This window comes from Triplophysa rosa, linkage group LG7 (genome assembly GCF_024868665.1).
Source record: "Triplophysa rosa linkage group LG7, Trosa_1v2, whole genome shotgun sequence".
NCBI classification, from domain to species: domain Eukaryota; kingdom Metazoa; phylum Chordata; class Actinopteri; order Cypriniformes; family Nemacheilidae; genus Triplophysa; species Triplophysa rosa.
Window position 1 is genome coordinate 24,797,057 of NC_079896.1, and position 21,951 is coordinate 24,819,007.

Here is a 21,951-nt window from a genome sequence, read left to right on the forward strand (position 1 = left end):
TTTTTGTTTACCAACATTCTTCAAAATATCTCCTTTTGTGTTTTGCAGAAAGAATGTTTAGGGTGTCATTTTAGGGTGAACCAGGGGCGTCGCTAGACCCCTTTTACTGGGCTACTTGCCCCAGTATAAATCTGCTGTGCCCCGGTATAAATTTCAAGTTTAAGTTATAGATTTGGACCTGATTTTGCCAAGTGGTTGATTGTCCTCAGGAAAACATATTTTGTTGACCTAAGGACAACATTTTTATAAATAAAACCTAAACCCACACCAAACCCCAACCCTAACCATAACCTACCCCTAAAATCAGAGGGAAATGATAAGTGAAAAACAATGGTCTAGACGCACCTAATCCTGGTTGGAAGATTAAACTTAAAATAAACTGTAAACTTATTTCTGAAATCTGATTGGTTGATTTAAATGTTGTCCCAGGGTCAACATGATGTTGTCCTAAGGATATCAACCACTTGCAGGAGAGCTGGCAAAAAACTGATCTATGCAACATAACCTAATTCACGCTTGTAAAAGTGACGCAGTCGCGCATTTTAACCGGTCCGAAAACACAAACTCATGCCGTACTTTCGTGCAGAAATCCATGTCCCCGCACGTCTATGTGTTTCCTTGCAACAACTGCAGCACGCAGCTGCGCAGTGCGCACACAGGCGCGCATGGGTGACGCCACGCCACTGAGGTATAGGCTATGAAAACATAATGTAAGTTTCTAAATAATATCAATCATATTTTGACTCAATCATTCATAGCCCCTATAGATGGACATCAGAATTTGTGCAAAGCAGGGAAATGGAAGCAGAAAGGAGATGAGTTTGAGGGAGGTAAGACTTGATAAACAAACTACTGTAACATCCCCAGGCAGTCAGGTCTCAGACAGTAACATTAGAGGAAAATGTCTCCGGAAAACCTTTGTCAAGTCTGTAAAATTGCATTGTTGCTGATAAAAACATTTGTGTTTTTTCATTTACTAACTCTAGTTTAGTACAGTTGTTTCAAAAAATGAATCAACTTTGTTTGGACTTTTTGGACTAAAATATGTTCTTTATATTAGTTGGAGCAATAAAACGACTGGTTTCTTGAAATATCGTAATTGTAAATTCTTGAAAAGATGTAATTATTCATTGTTATCATTGTGTAATGAATGCAGATGTTCATGAAAAAAATCTCTCTGCTTTCATTATTTCCATACAGTGCATGCAACCATGTTAATATTTATATATTTATGTTAAGTATGTTAAAGATCCTGAAATATTTTTAAATAATAAATGTTTACCTTCCCCGGTATTGTTGCACTGTAGGAATAGTGGTTTAAGCAAGGGAAGTTTGTATAGTGCATTGTGTTGCATACTTCTTGTACACAGCTAGTTTTTAAGAAGTAATGGGGGCCTGTGCCCCAGTAGAGCTTAAGGTCTAGCAACGCCCCTGGGGTGAACTATCCCTTTAAAAAAGCTTCAACGATATATAACACAAGTTTTCTGTTGTATCACTAGATGCTGGTTTCATGGGCAGCATTTGACTCGCTTTTATGTTGTATTGAGTATTGAACTGCAGAGATTGGGTGGATGATATGACCTCTGTTTTTATTTATAAGGGTGCAGGTCTCTCTGACTTTATTGAGTCAATAAAAGAGACCTTAAACATGTCCCAGAAATTCACTGGTATTTGCCTGTGTCTCACCACGGCACAAAGAACGACGCTGCGCAGTCAACTTCACGTTTTTATTAAAGGTATAGTTCACCCAAAAATGAAAATCTCTCATTATTTATGATGATGATGATGTTTCTCGTGTTGGTCACAGCAAGCAAAAAAGATCCATGATTCTTCATGCACGCAAAACAAAAATGCAGATTTAGAACAACGTAGTTGTGAGCGAACAATGTCAGAACTTTCATTGTAGGACCACAGAGGAAAATGTTATTGCTCAGACGTTGCTTTGTTTTCATAGCTCAGGAGATTTGATGGAGTACTCTGTCTATTCTTAAAATCTATTCCTTAAGATGCCCAACGTGCGTTGCTAGCTTTCCTTCAATGAAATCCAAGTTTGTGTACTGTTTCTTGACACGAACTCGCTGTGCAAAGTATAAAAGCTTGAAGCAGCATTAGGCTAAACATTTACACTGGAGTTAATGGTCCATCTGGAGAGGTGAAATGAAGGCAAATGAAGGTTTTAAAGTAGACGACGATGTTTTCAATCTACCCTCCCCACAGCACAATATAACAGTCTCTAACCACACAACAGACTACAAAATATGGAAATTGAAGCAAATCATTACACATACTTTCACATTCACTACCCGTTTTCCTGCGAAACTGAAAAAAACCTGTTCATTTATCAGCATAATCCACATTAAAAGTCTCCACGGACACATTGATTTCAGCCTACGGCACGACAGTCTGAAACCGTCCTTGTGGGCCAGAAAACCTCAAATATTTATTCCTCGGTCTGCTAGTCTTGTTCATGAAACAAATGCCTGTTTACTAGCTTCTTATAAGGGCGCCTTCTACAAAGGGTCGACTGAAAGTCCATCAATCTCCAGGCGCGAGACGAAGAATCCTGCAGACGTTCATTACGCGTTTGTATATGGTGCTTGGCTTTCTAGTGACATGGTGGATTCACGGCTCAAGACATTTGAGCGGAAGTAATAACTGACAAAACGTCAAACTTCTCTCGCACGGTGCGACGGACGACTCGGGCCTGTCAAGACCGCACAGCGGAGCGATCGATAGTTTAGAGGTTGAAGGCAGATCTTGGTCCTGGTCCACCACGGATCCGTTTGGCCCCGTGCCTGACATTGATCAGATCCATCCTGGAAATGAGTGTCTGCAGAGTAACGTGCTAATAAACACTGAACATATTGAATGTGAAACACTAAAGGAAAGATGGATGGAGAGTTTTATCGGCACAGGAGGCTTTTTGTGAGGGCATGGTACAGGTCGTTTCTTTAAACAATGATAATGGCTTGAGAACATTTTCTTTGGTTAAATTTGGGATTATTAGAGAGATTTACGAGATTACATGCAACGTCTATTTGGTCATTTTAGCACACGTCTAGTTACTCAGTGACGGATTCAGATTATGAGAACGTCAATAGCAAGTAGGTGCAAAATCATATTTTGAGTGATGTAAAGAAAACAAATTATAAAACATGTGAACACAGGATGGAAAACTGAAAAATGAATATGTTCCCTCACCCTTAAACAGAAATACTCTTATCTAATGTTACAACAGCAAACGTTAAATGTACAAAATTCGTTGTAAAATTAGGACTGTTCAACAATTTTTCACGTTAAATTGCATCCAGAATAAAAGTTTGTGTTTACATAGTATATGTCTGTGTGCTGTGCATATTACAGTAATTTTGTATTTAAAAACACCTACACATACGTGCATATATTTAATAAAAATATAAAATATATATAAAAATTAATAAATGTGTATTTATTATTTCAATTATCAGTAAATAAAAATAAATATTTCCTAAACATGTTAACATGTATGTGTATGTTTTTGTGTTTATAAATACAAACTTAATATGAACAGTGCACAGACATACAGTATATTATGTAAACACAAACTTTTATTCTGGATGCGATTAATCGTTTGACAGCCCTAAGAAAAACAGAATTCATACAAAAGATATTCTCCAAAATGTTCTTTTAAAAACCAGAAAAAAAAGAGAAAATCTTTACAATTAATCATAAAGCATCTTTATTTCTTTTATCCAAGTGAGGCTTTATAAAATAAAGGCTATTGGATTTTATTTAGAGAACAAAAGCCCTTCCACACTGTACGCCCCGCCCCAGTTTGTTTCAATTAGAAAGTCCATTAACACAAAGAAGAAAATTGCATTCATTCATTTTATTGGGTCTCTGGGTGATTTATTCATCAAATCGAGATGAGGCTTTTAATAAGTCATTTGCATTCTTTGTTTGATACAATTTAATTGAATGCATTATATTTTGAAAGGAAAATATACTATTTGAAGGCCAATTCCTAAGGACATTAGCCTGAAAAAAAAACATGAGAATAATCTAGATTAATAAAATGTTGCATGCTCACCGGAAATTTTGTATTTAAATTAATCAATGATATTGTAATAATTTATTACATTTTTATTATTATTGTTAAATATAAAGCAAAGTACAGTTCAGCTTCATGGCTGGTAGGCATGGCTTTCTCTGAAATTACATGGCGTACTAAAGCATTTATTGATAGATATTTTTGATCAATCAATAATTGATTATTGATTGGACGTCGTACAGGATACAAGCAAAAATTCCTGCATTACAACTTTAGCATTGGATTGTATTACAATCCCTTAAAATTGAGAGTAACCTAAATAGTAAGATTTTACCAAATGAAAGTGTTCGCTCTAACAGAACAGCAGTTTAGATAACAAGCTGTTTGTGGTACTGAGGGAAAGTTTACAGCCAAACCGAGGATGTGGAGACAGAAGGGAGAAGTGTGAAAAAACGGGATCGCAAGGCATGGAGGGATGTTTAGGACTGCTGTAGTGTGGCTTCGGGGCTCTCTGAGTGGTGCCAAGGCTGTGTCGGGTAACACGTTCATTTGTCCACATTTCTTCCTTTCCTTCCCTCAGGATTCTCATCCTTCTGTTGCTGTGTTTTTGCAATATTTTTCCAGCGTGACTCCCGAGAGGTCTCTATCACAGAGAAATCTGCGGTCCGACAGTTCACTTGGCATGCTTGAGAAGATGAGAGGAGAGCCAAAAAAGAAAGCAAGACAGACGATATTGAGAGAGGAAAAGCAAAGCTGCTTCCTTCACATGATTTTTTGCCTCTGGGTGCATCTCAGATTGTATGAAATATTACTTGCTGTATATCTCCCTTCTTCTATTGGCTTTCTAATGTTTCATGCATTAGTCTTCAAGGAAATAAGGATTTGCATTTCTCAAGTTTCCTCACGGTCGTGAGATGTTCATTAGATGTGTGTGAGATGCATTACCTGTTAAATTCCTCCAAAACATTTAATCGAGAGAAGATGCGTCCTGATGCCCAAACTGTTCTGCAAACTTTTCCAATCAACAACAAAGGTTTACAGAAGACCAATTACAAGTTCTTGACATTGAAACTCTTTCTTCTGTCCTTCTAATAAGACCGCAGGGGTTAAGACTCGCTCTATAATGTATTCAGAGGAAGAACTGATGTTTTCCTGGGGCTCAATGCTGGGGCTCTGCTTTTCCTATTTATGGCTTCACGATTCGTTTAACATCTGCTGATGCAAAGTCATCAAACAAAGTTATCTGATGAATTGAAGGATCCCCATAACATTATTAATACACCCATTCTTGAGCAATAATGTATGAGAAGCTGGGATAATGTATATTGTAAGTTGGACGTTGGTAGGCACGACACAAAACACTTATGATTTTCAAATAATACGGACATGGAATATTAATGAACAAACAAATAAACCCAAATCACTTAAAATTAAACAATTACGTTTCATAAAATACACTTTCTTAAAAATATTTTTCAAAGCTGCTTATGCTTTTTTCAAATATATGCTGCTGGGCTTCAGATGTTGTGTCTAATGCAATGACATTCATACATTTTTTAAGGGGTCATATCACGAGGAATCAAACTTTACTTGATCTTTCGACATAAAAGAGCTTAATTTTTTATGAAAGCACGCTGTGAGATTCAGAACTCAAAAGTTGCTCACCAGAGCAAAAAAAGCTCTGTAGCTCATTTCAAATACTAAGAGGGTGTCTCTAAAGCAGGGCAAGAAAACAGCCCGTTTAATTCCGAGTGTCACATAGAGGGTGGAAAATGGTCATGAAAAACTAAACAGCGTGTTTCTGGTTTGCCAACAAACATTCATAACACACAGCTGTGAAACTCGCACTGTAATTTTAGACAGAAAAGCATCACTTACTGCTTTGGTAATGAATATAAAAAGGCTTTGGCTATTCTTGTGCCCGTTCCTTCACAGCTCACCGGAGGGGCCAGCAGGGGTGATCACAGACTGATCTTCTGTCCTCTTCTAATGAGTGCGATCACCACAACAGATGTCTGCAAGAACACTCTTTTACCCAAAAAAACACACACACATAATGTTTTATCAAAGATCATTCATTATATTAGGAGAGTTAAACGACGCAGTGACCACCACCCGTGGAATTCAGGTCTTTTCCTTTAGGGCAGGATGGGTTTGAGTTGTCAGAAGTGGACATTTTAGGCCCTACTTTATTATCTGTTTTCAAACAGAAATGGGAGTCACGGTCTAATGGTTAGTGCGTGGCCTCTGTAACTTTGGCTGAAACTCGTGAGACTTAATAAAGTTCTCTGATGAGTTCAGATGTTTCTCTTCTTAAATCTCTTAATAATGAAATTTCCTACTACTTCCTAGCTACTTTTTTATTTGAACACATTAAAAGTGCAGAGAAACACAATTTGTTAAAAGAATGAAGACAGCGTATCTCAGATAACTTTGAAAAAATACAGCCGAAAAAAAACGAAATTAAACCAAATTTTCATTTAATCAGCGTGTATTGTGATCAATTCAGTTCCGCGTGTCTGTTGAATTTCAAGAAAATACAGTCTTTAATACTGACATAAAAGCCGCGATCACCAATAGTCAAACATTATCTACCAGAAACTGTCTGACAGTATGTTTTATCGTTCATCAGCTGAAAAAAATCGTTCTGAAAGTGATCCCAACGATATCGTTCTCTGTATCTTTATCGTTATAGTTATGGTGTGAACCCCGCTTTTCTCCTGAATTAAGAACGATTTTTAAAACGTTCTTTTTTATAGTTATTGTTATAATGTGAACGGCCCTTAACACAGTTTTCTTTTTGTCCAAAAATGACTGTTGCATTGCTTAAAAGTAAATATGAACTTGTTTTCTTTGCAGTATTTGAGGTCTTAAAAAATACAGAGCATCTTTTCTGTTATTTTGACTTGTTTCTCCAGTTTCTTTTATTTTCAGAAATATTTTTTCATTGTTTTTGTTTGAAATTTGGAAGACATATTGTTAGTAGTTCACAGAATAAAACAAAAAGGATCATTTTAACTAAACACGTGCCTTTAAATAGAAAAGGCCAATGTCCGTTTTTTCTTGTTTCTGACAAGAACCGTAAAAACCTCCTTCCTGGTGGAACATTCTTCCTAACTCGGTCTGGTCAACATCTCTCACAACATTCAAAAAACTCCTTAAAACCCATCTCTTCTTTGAATACTTGACAGACAAATGATAAAAAATGTTTTATCAACTTTCTCTCAACAGGTTGAAACTAGTAACTTTGTGTATTATTACTGTATGACATATCGCTTATTGCTCCCTGAACTCTTTGTAAGTCGCTTTGGATAAAAGCGTCTGCTAAATGACTAAATGTAAATGTTAATACAAACATTTTTATCCTGTGTCACGATTTGCGTGGCGGAGAACCCAAATGCAGGCAGCCAGAGGTGAAGGGGTTAAACAAAAGATTTTTAATAGCCCTTAGGTTTTATGTGAGAAAGCCATGAGTTGTTTATGTTTTGACATCTCATGTGCTTTCTTGTGTCTCGTCATTGGCCCCGCCCCTCTCATTTCTTGTATTGCTTCCCTGCCGTGTCTAATGTTTCTCACCTGCCCTGTGTCATTATCCCTCGTTTGTCTTGCCCTATATAAGTCCTCATGTTTCCTTGTCCTGTGCTCGTGGATTGTACTTTGTACCTTGTGTCTTGTGCCTTGTACCCTGTGCTACGTTTTGTTACCCCCTCGTGGGTGTTTTGTTTTGTTTTATTGTTAACAAAACATGTCCCCTTTTCTACATTTCCTGTGCAATAAACATTTTTGTGTGATTCCAACAATTATACATTATTCATATTTTCCTTATTTCTCTCAGGGATGTTTCGTGACCTCGTTACCTACCATTTCTAAAACCTGTAAGAAAACAAAGCAGAAAAGTTCACAATAACCCAGAACAGTTTGGCGTTTTGACACTTGCACCAGTCTCCTAACCCAAACTATTTTCAAAAACAAAATAATTAAATGTGTTGTCTTGTGTCTGCCTTTCTCTCTCCTTAAACTGCAATAATTAAAGCTGTATTTGGTAAGGATCCCTCTCCGCTTTTTACGTCGGACGTCGAAGAGATTTTCTGCCAGATAATACTTTCTGTTTAGGGCCCTGTAACGTTCCAATTGACTTTGATTTTTACTTTGGATTTCCCAGCGGAATTTAATATACATTATTTGGAGTTCTCTCTCCGTGACCAAAGCCCAAACGAAATCAGTCGGCGTAGCACAGAGCAAGCGGAAGACAAATCTCAGTTAAACCCAGCCCGGGCATAATGTGTGCCTACAGAGATATAGCCTCAGGTCTTGATTTCAAACCCCGCTTCTGTCAGAAGACAAATGCTGTTTTCCCTTTCTCTTGCCTTAGTTGTGCAAACTACTGGATTTCTCCGTGCTCTCATGTAGTTAATCTGCTCACTTGACATGACAGCTCCCCTGCCCGAGTCTGAGAAAGGCCAATTTTCTCTCTCTCTTTCACAGCTTTTTAATACCTTATTTCTGTGTCTGGCGTAAATTGTGTTAGTAAGCATTTCTTCTCAGCATCTCAGAACAGCAAGCAAATGAGATGGCAACTTGTTGGGCTAAGCTGCCGTTCTGTCAAATGGAAACTTGTTCGCATTATTGTCTTCAATTTATTTTGCCTCCCATTTCATCACAAAATCAGAACTTAGTTCACCCGAAAATGAAAGCGTGTCATTATTTACTCAGCCGCGTGTTGGTGTATGGTTTTCTTCTTTTTTCAGAGCACAAGATGTTTATGGCATAATGTTTACGCTGCTGCATGCAATGAAAGTGACTGTGAGAAAAAGACGCGATCTCACCACATGGAGCCTTCAAAGCTTCCCTGTCTTATTTATTCCACGTGGACCGTTCCAACATGTTTTTTTATACATTGTTTATACAATGTTGTTAATGTTTAATGATCATTTATCTTTGAACAAACTGTTGCCAGTAAATTACATAAATGTAAATCTACAGTAAATTACTGGCAAACTGCTGTCATTAATACTGTAATTTTTACGAAAGTTCTTAACAGTGTATGATTGCTTTTACAGCACATGATGTAATGCGTGACTCGGTGAGTAAAGTATCACTAATACAATATATTCAGATGTTAGGTTTATGTGTGTAAAATCGTTTCTCTCCAGGTGCAGTATTGCTCCTAATGAACACTTTCCTTTAATAAACGCAGGTATAGCCACCTGACATTTCCCTCGCACATGCACCGCAATTAAATGAATGTTTGTTGTGTTTCGCAGTTAATTAGCAATAAACCAGTGAATCAGGACGCTGCCCCTGAAATCCCTTCATCATGGCATCTGTAGGTAATAGCCGACGATTGAACCATAACTGCTAATTTCCAGGTATTGATGAGGGGTGACCTTCAGAATGGCATTTGTTTCATAAAATGAGCCACACGTGTGTATCTGGGGATATTCTTTAGCACTTTCGTAATTGTTTTGACCACAAACATGATTTTTTCAATTGTCTCAACACCCCTACAGAAAAGACTTGGGGAATTCAAATGTGCAAAAAACACATCATCACATGTTATATGTGTGGTTTTTGGAACATTTTTGTGCGAATCCCACGTAAATTCCCATGTAGAAACAAATGTTTTTTACATGTCACCACATGTTGTGTGTGTGATCCTATGGGTTTCTTCATGAAAATGTACATGGGATTTACAAAACAAAATTCTAAACCACACATTACACATGTGTTTGCACCTGTAAAACAACCAACCAAAAATGAAAACCAGTGTACCATGTTGTACCGTAAATGCTTGAGTTAACATATCAGTCATGTTAAAACAAAGTTCAACATGACTCAACGCGGACCTCAAGCTCTGTGATTGGTCTGTTTGAACCCCTCCCTCAGGTCAAAAAACTCTGCGATAGCGTTATGTTTACTCAAACGCATTTCCGAATGAATTATCTGAGTACATTATTTGTTCTTCTGTATTCAAGTTGCAACAAAAGAGACTTGCCGCTATCACTGCTAATGCTTCTCAAACGAGTTGCTTCTTCTTCGGCTCTTGTCTCACCAAACAAGAGAAAACGTATCTCAACCCTTGTAGCACACCTCTGCACACCGTTTCCAAGAAACGTGTCGTTCCACTAAAACATCGCGCACCGGTTTGAGTTCGAACGCTCCCCTGGTGAACAACAGACGTTCAAAAATTGCCGCCAGAAGAAGATTTACGTGAGCTTCGTTGCCATTGGCTCTCCCGTGTCTCATCACAGATCGCGTCATTACGTTGGCTTTGAACGTGAAACTGTATTGGCTCCCGCGATCGACTGCATCTTGCTAATGTTCTGGTCTAGCTAATGTTCTGGCCGACTACATGCATTCACATACATGGCATCTTCATATAAAGTTATCGTATGGCTTCGGTGCAAAAAGGTCAATTATGAAATGCTAAGAATTGCACGCGTCTCATTCTGGAGCATTTAGCGAACAGCAACGCTGTTCCCCGCTCATCGAAAAACGACGCCAAAGGGGTACCCTGCGCGTTAAAAAGTGACGCCGAGGGGCGCTGACCGAGCATCAATATGTGACGAGTCGGGAGTGAAAACGGGTTGGAACATTCACAAACGTTCTTTTGAAGCGAGACGACACTTTCTCTCTTGAGTTTTTTTTTCTTATTTTCCTGTAATCTCTATTTTATTTTCAAGTTCTAAAAGAGACGTCTGAAAGAACAAAAAGGTAAATTACGAGAGAAAATACATTTTTGAAAGCTTTAGAAAGTTGTTTGTGGCACACAAAGGATTTCACGAAATGATATGTTGCACCATTTACCTCACTCGTCTAGCAGAAGGTGAAAAGGGCGAGCAGTCTCTGAAGTCAGCCTGTAAAATGGAAAGAATAGAGGAAGTTTCTTTAGACTGATGTACATACTGTACCCCTGCTGCTGTAACTGGCTCACTGATGAGCTCGTGATGACTGAGAGCGAATTAAGCCATTAGAAAAATAACCTGAGGCGAACCGGCCAACTGCAGTCAAGCTTTAGGACAGACGGTGCGTTCTTTCAGTGAGTGCTCCTGGTCAGCCGGGTCCTCCGGGGTCCTCCCGGGTCAAAAGTCCCGCGGGCTTACCTCCCAATTAACCGTCAGTGTTGTAACTGGAGTGCAGAGGCACAATGTGAAATGTGTATAAAGTCTTATTTTTTATTTGAACTATCAGGGAACTAGCCCTTGAGGGACCCTTAAACCCCTCCCTGTAAATCTCATATAGGGAGAAAAGTTTGCTCTCTCTCTCTCTCTCTCTCTCTCTCTCTCTCTCTCTCTCTCTCTCTCTCTCTCTCTCTCTCTCTCTCTCTCTCTCTCTCTCTCTCTCAATCCCTTTTAGTGTTATTGTGGAAATAAATCTGGCTTTGTCCTGAGGATATACACAGCATGTACCTGATCACACCGGTTCGCACGAGAACTATTGTATAACTATAGATAGAAAGTTAAAAATCTAAAAATTTGTGTGAAGGACCTGTCCAAATCTTTACAAGTATTTAGTTTGAAAGTAATAAACACCTTCTTAAACTTTGTTTTTGTTAAACTTCACATTCCTACACTGCATTATAGCCAAGAACGATGCATCAAATTATGTTGACATGTTGAGGAGAGATGTGCTATTTCTTTTTAATCAACTGGATTAAAGATTTTTGCCTGGCAGAAAGTAAAATGAATGAAAATCACTTCAACTAATAGAAGGAAATGAGCCGTATCAAAACCAAAGACACCTAGATCAAATATTACAAAGATTATCCAAAACTAATACCATAACCATCTTATTCCTCTAAGGCTCATAACTAATGTCAAATGAAGCAAAATATTGTTTTACTGTAAATCTAATGATGTCAACAGGTTTATGTGAGGGAAGTCCTACAAATGTCCAACATGTTCTGTTAGGTTAGGCTGTGGTTTAGCGTTCATTATAGTAATGCTATTGTAGCTGTACATTAGGGCTGCACGATATTAAAGAAAAATGTTATATGCAATATGCTATATAATGTTTGTAAAATCAATTTATATGAAACTTTTACTTTTTATAAATACAAACAAGTCATTATCACACATCAAAAAACTAAAATGTATATACTGAGCACACAGTTCACCTAAAAATCTGCATCGACCTTTCTATACCATATATCTTGCAGTATTTTAGACAGCTAGAGTAACTGTGTGTGTGTGTGTGTGTGTGTGTGTGTGCGTGCGTGCGTGCGTGCGTGCGTGCGTGCGTGCGTGCGTGCGTGTATGTGTGTGTGTGTGTGTGTGTGTGTATATGTGCATGTGAGGGGTGAGTCTATGGGTTAAACTCGGTGAGAAGAAAATCCAGCGTTTTGAAAAGCTACAAAAACAACTCTTCCCGTCAGTGTGTAACCTCTGATGCTACAGTGTCCACCCAGACACTCGAACCTGTGCAAAGGTGAATGTATTTTGAGTGTCAGCCACAAAGCAGATGGCCAAAGTAGCAAAGACTTTAAAACCCTGAGGCTGAAACAAGATCCAGAAGAATCATCTCTACCACCCCTTCCAAAGCCAGGCACGAGGAGTCACAAGCAAACCAGATCTTTTTTAGACCGCAGTGCAACTGAGCATTTAGCTCCTGTAGTCTGCATCAAACAAATGAACGCGTATGTGTGTCAAAACTCAACCAGACTTCATTTAAATGTATTATAAAGAGGTCCCAAAAGACACAGCTGTAGAAATACATCGATTTTTAAGTACTTGATCTTATAAAAATCGAAAACTAACGGAGCTGTCATCTCCTTAACGATATGTGATTATGTGATCATCTGTAACACTAAAAACAGCAATTCCAGGCAGATATATGTGGATGTTTTACAATGAATAGTGGGTAAAATTACAGTAAGTATCACTGGCAGTGATCCACACCAAAGTCAATTCCGTGCACACACATGTCACTCGATTCGTCGCCTGTTTTAGTGACATCACTAAATAAAATGCAACCAGATATTCTTAAAAAAATTATTCAAAACGTGCACAACAAAGTCTGAGATAGGTTGTACAGAAAATGAGTGGATGTTTGTTGATTTTGTTATCCCCCTGATGATAGCACGCAAACATCTGGCAGACGTCTATTTGATGTCTGCACTTACATCTGCAAGACACAGCGTGCTCATCTGCAATCTAGATGTCTGTAAGATGTTTATCATTTAGAATGGATGCAAAACGGCTCTTTTTAAGATGTTTAGCAGATGTTTTTACACAGCAGATGTTTTCCAGATCTTTAGCAGACGTCTTACAGACGTACCTGTGCTAGACTTTCAAAAATCTGAAATAATTATTTCCCTAAAAATGGAAAACAAGGTAGAATATTGTCGCTGTCTGCATGGAGGAAACTGCATATCTCCAAACCACAATTCTACAGAAAATGAAAAAAAACACTGTATTTTTTATATTTATTAAATGATTGTTTTATTAGATGTATTAAATAATGATAATTTTTTTAAATAAAATATAAACAATTTAATACTTTTTTATTGGATTAATAAAATAAAGAATTATGCTATTAGATACTTGACACCACCAATCAAAAGGTAAACAACTTTAATAAAAAATTATCATTTTAAAGCCATAAACCTGAAAAATTCCAAAGTGCCCATCATATCAACCTAGCGTTTTGTAAACACGACTTTGGCCCCTGTACAAAAAAGCCACAGTTGGAGGCAAAAGCAGCTCTGTATTCAGTTCTGCTTCACGGGTCTCAGAACCAGGACAAGACTCGGCTTTGCATCTCAATATTTTGTTATATTTATCGTGTTTGCGGCTCTACGGAGACAAAAGCCTGTTCCCTCTTCCCTGACGTGAAGGGCGACTTCCATCTGTTTCTGAAGGAGACACTATCAGGTGGTGAGAGAACGGCCTCTCCTTCCATCCCAGACAGACCCGATGGAACAAGACGCAGGTCCTTTTAATGTGCCTTAGCCTCGATGAGAACACGTCACTCACAAACACACAATTATCTGTGTGTACACGGCGGAAAAGACGCGGCTTTCTCAAATTAACCGGGTTAGAGGTTTGCGCAGAACGCGCAGATCTACTTACAATGTGTGCCTGCCGCAGCAAATGTAATTTAGCCCAACGAAACGACACGTCGTGCACTATTGTTTGTCCCTGAGAGACCAACATGATGTATGCGTGTGTGTGTTAACCCAGTTCGCTCTCTGAACAAATCATGCCCAGCCAAGTGCTTAGAGGACGGGGGAAAAATAAAATCAATCAGGCAATTATCTTGATTCAGCCTGCCATGTCACAAAGTCCCGCTCAGAACCGAGAGCAGGCCGAATGAAACATTGTGTTGAGTTGAACTTACTGTGATTTGAGAACATCATATTGGTCGGCTGTAATGGGCAATACTGCAGAGCAGACAGACAACGAAAAACAGAGAGATGGAAAAGAGCAGAGAGAGATTCCACAAGAAATTCTAATGTTGGACTTTAAAGATGGATATTTATGCAAGAATAAGTATTGCGGATTATTCATAATTCAGTTTTATAAACAACCACATGCTATGATTTTAAGCATGCACATTATAAATCACCATGACTGCTGGCACAGAGATGTGTTCTAGCCATACTGTACACACATTAACATTCATAAAATCACAAGTTTTTTTAACAATGTTTAGAGCTTTGCATGGGCACGAAGCCTTTAAAGGAGACCATGTGATTCAACCTGACAACTGCTGTGAAATCTTGAAGTCCAAACCTGACCTGCACTGGAATCGATCTCACTCTCTCTCACGCGTTCTGTCTCAAAGATAAAATTGTGTTTCTCTGGCCACTTTTACATCTCAGACATTCATTTTTATTTGTTAGTTTATTGTTATACAGTATGAAGTTGAATGAAGGTATAACTGCATGAAGGTCACATTAAAACAAAGTGAAAAAAATCATTTTCACCAGTCAAATATTACAATGGTTTATACCAATTCTTTATACCAATATTCAAAATTAAAATTGTCCAAAGAAAGAGTGAAAATGTTATTAATTATTCATTATTATTAAATTAATTATTTAATCAAAATGCCATTAAAATTGGGAGAAAATGACCATGGTGGAAACTTTCATGACTCTCCCAAACACCAGTGTAAAATGCAGTTTTCTCACCAGTTAGTTGGTAACTATTATTATGGTCTAATTCACATTGTAAAAAATGATGTCTGAATCATTCTGTTATGACGCGAGCATCTCCCACACTTCTTATCTACATACTATACAAGGTGCTACAAAGGGTTCTTCGCTGCAATGCTATAGAAAAACTATTAGTTGCTTTAAAGGTTATTTAGTTTACTAAATTATTGGAAAAACTTAAAACTACATGAAAAATTTAAATAAACTCGAAATAAACTCAAATAAGTTTAAGGCACTAAAATTATAATAATAAACAAAAATTTAAATAAAAATGAATTAATCCTCTTGCAACATAAAAAATAAACAAACAAAATGACAAAAAGCATAGTAAAAATTGCTGAAAATGTAACTAAAATTGACATAACTAAAAATCTAAAAATAAAAGATCATTTTAAATATTAATAAAACTAAAAACAAAAATTACAAATAAATAAAACTGATTGTTTCCCAAATACTTTTTTTGACCTATTAGTCAAATATTCCTAAACGAAACATTTATTTATTGCCTTTTATATAGCTTAATCGTTTTTATGACAAAGAACTTTTTGTGCAAAATAAAGGTTCTGTGGATGTTAAAGGTACAGTACACCCTGACAAAGAACCTTTACTTTTTAAGTGTGTAAAGGAGCATTTACAATCAAAAGTATCCGGCCCTAGATAACTCAGTTTTATTGTGCATTCCAAGTAAAATCAATGCAGTTGGGTTGATTCGATTAAGTAGTAATAACTCAAAAACAAAATACAGCTAATAAAACACAATAAAAACATGATTTATGAAAATTACCTTTTTTGCAAATGAACTCTTCAGATGTGGTTTCCTCCACGTGGCATATTCCTCACACTAAACAACCCAAAGGAAATAAATAAAGAATAAATTGGGTCTTCATGTTTTGGCAGCAGGTGGTGCAGATGGAGACAACAATAGCTGCGTGTGAAAAAAACCTGCGCTGGTTGTCACAAACATGCAAGTAAAAACAGGTCAACAATTGCATGGAAACAGGAGCAAAATATAATTTATATAAATATGAAATGCATTATCATAGCCGGCATAACACATTTATGGGATTTACAGTATGTATTATGAATTCACCCACCATTAGCAGATCATTAAAAAGTGCCTTTACCCACAATCCTCTGTTCTGCACTATACACACTACAATCCCAAATCTCTTCAACCTTTCAAACTGTTCCACAGAGTCCTGATACACAGAAGACTTTCGGCTCTGAAAACTAATGATGAATAAATAAATAAGTCAACAGTCGATGATTTGTATTCATCAACCAGTACTCAAGCTTTGCTAATATTTCATGGGGCGACCGGTTTCCTCTCCACATCCCGTAATCCCGTCTTTAATCCTTGTCTGCTAATGATGTTTGCGTGTGGATATGATCATGTGTGATGCATCACAAGCCCTGGTTTTCAGGTGTGTCGTGTGTGTCTCTAACAGCGTGCCAGCACATTCACATTCACATACATGCAGCGATACGCAGTGGACCTTGATGTACTGTGGGTTTATCGTTTGGAGTTAGCCGCATCGCCGAGCTCCCCCGTCATTGAGCGAATACATTTGCAGGTGAGGAATCTCATCTCCGCATGTATCTGACTGCAAACGAAATTCAGCGCCGGCGTTATCAGCTGCACACTGAATCTTGACCAGATACCACAGCAGTCTGGACCGCGGCATTCTGCCTGCCAAGAGACTCCCAGACCTGATCAATACTCCTAACACTCTTTTCCCAAGATTATAGCATTCCCGGATATCAAATCCACGCAAGGGGGGCTTGCTTTTTTGGCCGAGAAACACCCCTGACGTTGCGGCTGAAATGATTCATTGCACATATAAAGGGGACAGCCCTGTAAAATTAATCACTGAAGATACAGGGCAAAAAGATAATTGGTTGCAAAGGCAAACTTATGAGAAGGGGACATTGGAGGGATTCTATCTTTAGTCAGAGATAAAGGGGAAAGTATTGAACGAAAACAAGCTGGATTATCAACAGATGGGGTACAAAAACGTTCTCCTCCTCCTTTAGCTTCGGCTCTCTTGCTATCATTGGCTATCATTGCCGGACACACTGAGGTTAAGTGGATTGGAAGCATTTTGGGAGTGTTTTCTTCTTAAAGCTACAGTTCACCCAAAATATTTTTGGTCAATGTTTTATTCCCCTGTAAGTCTTTAAAACCTTCTTTTACAATATCATTTTCTTTTCTCTGGGATAGAAAGGAGATCTCAGACAAGTTTACCATGTTAAACCATGACAACCCTTGCAAAAAATAAGTATACTTCAAGTTAGTTTGATACATAAATATTCTTATGTAAAGGGTAAAGTATGTTTTAAGTATACTTTATGTAGTATAGTAAGTATACTTGTTAGTGCACTACTTCAATACTACTTGGGACTAAACTGGCCCACTTTTTAGTTTATAAAAGTGTACTTTTAAAGATACAGTGTACATTCTTTTAATTGTAATAGTAATAAACTTACACAACTAGTTTACAACTATGTTTATCGCTTGCACTGTAACCAAAAATAAACTATAGAATGAACATTTACTAGTTCAAAAGCACATTTTTAGGTTATACAGTATAAGTACACTTTCAAGTATACTACTAGTTTAGTACACTGCAAATATACGTTCTTATATTTTGTTGGAAACTTACGTCATACTTACTAGTTTACTAATATATATTATCGTTGCTTACTTAAATATAATATTATTACAATTTTGAGTGCAAGTATACGCCAAACATACACACATACAGTACTTCATTTCTGTCAGTATACTTAAGTACTTAAAATGAAGTATATTTATGAGAAGTACAGTGCCTGACAAATGTATAAGACCAACACCCAGTGTAAGATTTGTGTCCTAAATTAACAGTATTGGTGATTACAAAAATATTTTTTTTATGTTTCCATAATGTTTAATCCACTAGTATGTGTAAGCTTTCGTCACAGTATTATTTCTAATGTTAAAATATAATTATTGTTGTTATCCATTCATTTTTGAATATACTATTTTACAAGAATAACAGAAAAAGTTGTAAAGCGCTTTATTATTTTTTATTCACATGCCCAATTACAATCAAAAATAACTGAGACTGTGAAAAAGTACATAAAACAATGCCAGCAAGAACGCAAGCTGTTATCAAGGCCAAAGGAGGCCATACAACTTATTCGATTTTTAGGGTATTATGTGTGAATAAAGACTATTTCATTGTTTCAGTTTATTTAAATGAATATAGCTACATTTTTACAAGTTTTTGACAGATACCTAAAATATTTGTGCTTTCTCTTTATTATGACTGGTGGTCTAATAAACTTTGTAAACACAAGGAAACTGAACATATACTTATAGTTTTAGTTGAAAATAAGTATACTAAAAGCACACTTGAATAAACTCTTTTTCATCCCCAATCACATCTTCCGAGATCTATGCTTTTAACGCTTTATGATCCAATGCCAATGCCACTTTTTGTCAATGACAATAAATCTTGTGTTGGTGTGAGGAAATGATGATAAAACTTTCATTTTTGGGTGAACTATTCTTTCAAGGGTCCTCCTTAACTGATCATCCATTTATAGGTCACCCTGACACTGCCCGATCAATAAAGAAAAATGTTCCCACATGAGCACGGCTGTTTTTGAGATCTAGCCCACATCCATTTATTCATCTCCCAGCTCGACATCATTTGTCTCTGCATCTGTCTACGGTGAAAACAAAAAAGCTTCGGATTCAGGAGTTTGAAGTTGGCACTGTTACAGGAACAACCTGAATGACCTCGGACAGACATCATATTGTCTATCTGACAGGCATGATGAAACCAGACAGGAGGTTAAGGAGACCACCTGTGGAAGCGAAAGGAAATAACAGGAACTGGAAATGACAGGCTTGGTCAATCAAATGCTGGTAAATTAGACGGAGGCCTGTAAAAGCGCACAGCATGGGTCAGATTGTTCCATTACAGAACACTGACCCTATCTGCCCGGACAGGACATCAAACTGGAGTGCATGCAGAGAAACTGTACATCACTTGTAATTCATCTCGCTAGGCCTTTCTGTCAAATGAGCACCTTTAAAAGGATAATAAAACTAGTGCACTTTGACTTGTCTCACTCACACACTATTTTCCATGTCTTTCTAAGTCACGCAAACAGCTTTGTGTAAGCTTTGTGACCTAATGTTGCCCTCATCAGAAACTTACTACTTCCCTTCTTATGTCGTAATAATGAGCTTGTCCTGTTCAAGTGCTTTGTTGATGTAAAGAATTCGAAATTGTGGAGAACATCAGACTGAAAGAAAAATATTTTCAAAATGATCTGAATATACATTTGAATATGAGCTATAGCAGAAAAGAGAGGTTATATGGTCGGCAGCGCACCAACATTTTATTCCTGGCCCGAGGTCCTGCCGATCCCATTTTCTTCTCTCGTATTGTCTAGTGTCTATGAATATTTTGCAATTCAAAAAGCCAAAAACTATCACTTTTAAAAGAGGTGAAGAGATTTGGTAAATATTTAATAGCTTTTATATTGGCCTGGTCGTCACACATAGACATTATATTGCTTTAGCAAGCCTATAATATGCCAGCGTGTATTTCGACTTTAATTCTTAAAAAAGCTACCTGCAGCAAAATACTTTACATGCTTTATAAACATTCTAGAATTGTTATTTGTTGGTGAACAATTCCTTTAAGACTCCTTTAAGGTTCAATCCCATGAGCCGTCACCATTGTCTACTGATGAAAATTCACCTAAAAATGGAAACTGTGTCATCATTAACTCTCCCTCAAGTGGTTCCAAACCGGTATAAACTTCATTGTTCTCCTTGACACAAAGAAAGATAATTAGATATTTCCTATAGACTAAACTACTATAGTAGTTAATGGTGTCCCAAAACTGTTTGGTTTCCCACATCCAACGAAACGTGTACAGGATTGGAAGAACTTGAGGGTGAATGAATGTTGACAGAATTTTCAATTTTGAAAACCTCAGGCTATTGGGTTACATTGAGTTTAGCACACAAACACATTATATAATAAAAAATTACATAACATTTTTCCTTATGTAATGGAAATGTAATGAGAAATCATTAAATCATTAACATGATGCCTCCACTTACAGTACATCTACGGCTTCTTTAATAGGTCAGAGCAAAGAGCTGGCCCTTTCCGTCTGTGAGGTTTTTTAAAATCTACAAGAGATGTTTCAGAATCTTTCCGCCTCCCCAGCAAATGATCCTGAGAGGATTAGGCCATTCCGCAATGCGTCCCCATATTGCTTGGCCGCATAAAAATACACTCCGTAAACCTGTGTATCGGATTAAAGATTTCCCATCCAGCGCTGCAATAATAGTGTAGGAAGGAGAACACAATAAACGGCCTGGCCGCATGATGTAGAACGCTACATTTAAAATGCATTTGTCACACGATTTCTCATGAATTCTATTTTGAAGCCGAGCTTTGGGGAAATGGTCCGAGAGCACATCACAAAGAAACCTGAGCTTAACATTATTCCTTTTATAATATTGTATCGGAAAATGCGACAGCATCAAAGCCCATCCGCTAAAACCGCAGCTTTGCCTTTGGTTTTTATCACCTCGTTTTGATCTAAAAAAAAATTCTCCGAACAGACCTTACTTGCAACTGTATGTAACAAAGTATTCTCTTCCTATGTCAAGACATGATGAACTAATTATTAGTCATTGTGAGTTTAGTAAGAGCAGATGGAGGCAGTATGCTCCAGGAGGCACTGGAACGCTTCCCCCGTGTGTTCCCTTCTGAATTTTTTGTTTGGGAATAAGTGGCTTGTAAGATGTTGTATATAAAGAAATAAAAACACTTAAATGGCGATTGCATCCTGCGGTGCATCCTACAATCCGGCAATCGCATACTACATCTTGCAATGTGTTGCATGTGATTTTTTGCCAAGGCTATTTACATTGATCTCAAAGCTGAGCTTCACACCAATGCAACATTTGAATGCCATTTTAATCAAATCTTTAGTTGGACATTACGCGACAAACACACGCACAACACAGGAGTAATGGAGCATATCGATGGCAGATGGCAGCAAAATAAAATAATGCTAAAATACCAGAGAGTTTGTAAAATCTTACAGCAAAGAGCAGACAACGATCAACGGTTTGCTTGACGGCGCACGAGGGTAAGCTAATGTAGCATTTAGCATTGCGTTAAGGGTCTCAATCTCTATTTTACTGTCACGAAGCTTATAACGAAAAGCCAATATTACGCATTAAAATGCGTATTCATGTGTTGCAAATCCAATGACGCTGGTAATGATTCTCTCTGCCCAATCAGTGATCTGTGTGTAAACACGTCACATTTTGGTATCGGCACAGTACGCTTGGAACCTCAACCGAGGTGGTACTAAAAAAACTATCAGGTACTAGGTACTGTACCCAGAGGAAACCCCCCCCAAAAATGAACTGTACCGCACCGTTCCGTGCAGAATTATGCAGTGGAAAAAGTTCCATATGAAAAGGGATATTAGTAAAGTAAAGAGGGTCAGTCGAGGGTCAGAGTATTAGTAAAGAGGGTCAGTCGTGGTCTAATGGTTAGAGAGTCAGACTCGTGACCAGAAGGTTGCCGGTTCGATCCCCAGGGCTGGCGGGTAACGACTGAGGTGCCCTTGAGCAAGGCACCTTACCCCTACTTGCTCCCCGGGCGCTGCAGTGATAGCTGCCCACTGCTCCGGGTGTACGTGTGTTCACCACTTGCTTTGCGTGTGTTCACTACTC